The 2,991-nt window shown below is 52.7% G+C and overlaps 1 pseudogene; it reads right to left on the reverse strand.

Moving 5' to 3' along the window:
* Window positions 1–658: 658 nt before the first annotated feature.
* LOC123182336 (putative E3 ubiquitin-protein ligase SINA-like 6) lies at window positions 659–2,559 on the reverse strand (annotated as a pseudogene).
* Window positions 2,560–2,991: the final 432 nt, after the last annotated feature.

The raw sequence follows: 2,991 nt of genomic DNA on the forward strand, positions 1-2,991 counted from the left end.
TTTGCACTTAACCCCCTGCCTTCTTGCCTTATCAACCCGCAGTGCACCACCAAATGGCACCTGAATAAATGTTGTCTCCCCTGGTACAGTAATAACAGCTAGTATAATAATACGATTCACCAAATGCATATTTCACTCTGCATACTCTGCTGCAGGTTATAAAAAGTGAGAACATATTCTGGTGTAGGTTCTTCCAGTTAACTTCAATTGGGCACAACTGAAATTAACTCAGATAAAATACAAAGCAGCAGCTGAATTTACTATTACTGCTGAGGCCACTTGTTCAGAACAAAGGGTGAAGCATTCCTACCCTTGCTTAGCTATATTACTGCTGCCCCTGCTTACCTGCATTGCTGCTCAATAATCCTTCCCTTGCATAGCTGCATTACTAGTGTACTAAATTAAAATTATCTAGTACTGAACCAGATCATGCATAGTTATCATCCATAACATGCAGCAGATCAGATGCATACTTGACTGCATCCTCTGCCCCGGTGTGCCCGGCGCGGAGGATCACTACAACCTGATACATACATACATACATACATACATACATACATACATACAGTACAGTAAAAGCAGCTAGAACAAAACGATCCACAAAATGTATACATACTCTGCTGGGGGTTATGAAAAAAGAGAATATGCTCTGGGTGCAGGATCTTCAAATTAACTTCAATTGGTTGCACTTGATTCAGATCAAATACAAACCAGTAGCCGCATTACTAGTACTTACGCCACTTGTTCAGAACATTCCTAACCTTGCTTAGCTGCATTGCTACCGATGAGAAGCCATGTAGCTTGACAAGCCCACACAATTCATAATCTCATACGTACTAATAATCCATAGCTGAGCTGCACTAGTACTGAATTATAACTGTTCACCATACTACTAACTGCTATTGCATCAAACTAGTTAACCATCAGAAGCATCTAACTTAAGGTGCAGATAATCAAACGCATACTTCAGTCACTGCATCCTCCTCGGCATCCTGGCCTGTGTTGTGGCGGACTTGGGAGCGCCGCCGGTGCCGGCAGGTCGGATCAGATCGATCCGGAGGCTGAGCGTGAGCGTGTCGCCGGAGATCAGCTCATGAGGCACCGCCAAGCTCATGTCGCCGGGGCGCCGGTGGACAGCGAGCTGCTGCTCACTGCCGAGGCCATGAGGACCAGGTTGTCCTTGCCGTCGCCCGCCAGGCGCTCCACGGAGAGCTTGCACCGGAACCGGGGCGCCGCCGCGGCCTCGCCGTCCGGCCTGACGCAGAGCAGAGACACGGCGGTGGCCGCGCCGAGCGGGCCCAGGGACACGAGGAACAGGCTGCGGTCCTCGTCCCCGACGAGCGCGTGCCAGCGGTGCGACAGGGAGAAGCTGAGGTTCCAGGCCCGGCCGTAGCGGATCGTCACGGCGGGGCGCTGTTGGCCGGCGGCGAAGTGGCCGAGGAGCGTCGCGCGGGAGCCCACGAAGGCGCAGCCGGGCTCCGGGCAGGAGCAGGGCGCGCACCGGTGGTCCGCGGTGTCATGGTACACCAGGTAGCGCTCGCAGCCGAACACCTTGTAGGGGCAGGGCACCTTGACGGCACCGACCACGACGTCCAGCTCGCCGCAGTGGGCGCTGGCGCGGCTGCAGAGTGCGGCGTGGCCGGCGCGGCAGAAGCAGCACACCACGTGCCCGGCGGCCTCGCACTGCGACCACAAACGCAATAAACCACCCCCAAATCATCCATCAGCTTCCTCTCAAATTTCTTCCTCGTGCTTGCAAAGAAATTCTTCCTCTCAAAATGTGAGATGGAAAGAGGGTTTTCTTGGTTCTTCCAGAAAAAATTTCAACTCCCATAATTCTGCTTGCAAGAAGATAGGGAAAACATGACGAATTTCTTCCACATAAATACACTAGATGTGTAATAATCTAGCTACGCAGAGAAATCCTCTCACGGCCCGGCCGCATCAAATCAAAAAGTGAGATGGAACGAGTGTTTTTTGGTTCTTCCAAACTAATTGGCAAACAAACAGAGTGATGGATCTCTCTGGTGAGAAAATACAAGAGGAGAGGAGGAATCACCTTGACGGGGGGCTTGAGGGGGAGGAGGCAGGCCTGGCAGTGGAGCAGCGCCACGTCCATCCTCACGTCGATCTGCGCCGGCGCCATGGCTTCCGCCGCCGCCGCAGCAGCACCTCCGTCCTGCTCCTGCATCATCATCACCTCTCCTTCCTCCGACTCCGGCTTCGCCTCCTCCACACTCTCTTGCCGCAGCTCTCCGCACCCTCTATTGTTATTATTTCTGGTTGCAGCGCGCGCGTGTGTGTGTGTTAGGTGATGATGCAGTAAAACTGCCGCGCGCTGTGCTGTGCAGGTGCAGCCTTGGTTCCTCCGTTGAATCTTATTACTGTTCGAGAGTGGCGTCTGTTTTGTGTGTGCTCCAACAATTGTTGCACACTTTAGCCGATGGAAGGAATCCGACTTCGTCGATCACACCCTTTTGAGTGCATGCGGAGGTGACTTGGGGACTACAGCAAGCGCTAGATCACATTCCCTGACGAGGTTCAAATCCCGGTGGCGTTTCGGTTGGGACGTCCATCAGCGCGCAGCCTTCACCATTCCTGCACGCAGCCTTCACCAATTCCGCCGCCCTCACCCACGTGCCGCGCGGCTCTCCTCTCCTCCTCCTGATCCGAGCAGCGCGAACCGTCTGCGGCGGGCGGTCGGTGGGCTCGCCCAAGCATGAATGCACGACGGTCAGCGTCCTACCCCAGCTGGACGAATAAATCTAATTTTTCATCCGGCAAAAGGGATCACTTTGGCTAAGCCCTTAAGTATTATAGATGGACTTCTGTGGAAAGATTTGGATTGAATTTGGTTTTTAAATTAAATTTAGATAGAATAAAAAGGAAAAAAAGGAAACAAAAAAGAAAGAGATACTATGAGCCCTCCGCCCCACGCATCTAACCAACTCATGTGGTTCACTGGCTCCGAGGACATCACCCTTAGAGTTA

The sequence above is a fragment of the Triticum aestivum genome, chromosome 1D, assembly GCF_018294505.1.
Source record: "Triticum aestivum cultivar Chinese Spring chromosome 1D, IWGSC CS RefSeq v2.1, whole genome shotgun sequence".
In the NCBI taxonomy this organism is placed as follows: domain Eukaryota; kingdom Viridiplantae; phylum Streptophyta; class Magnoliopsida; order Poales; family Poaceae; genus Triticum; species Triticum aestivum.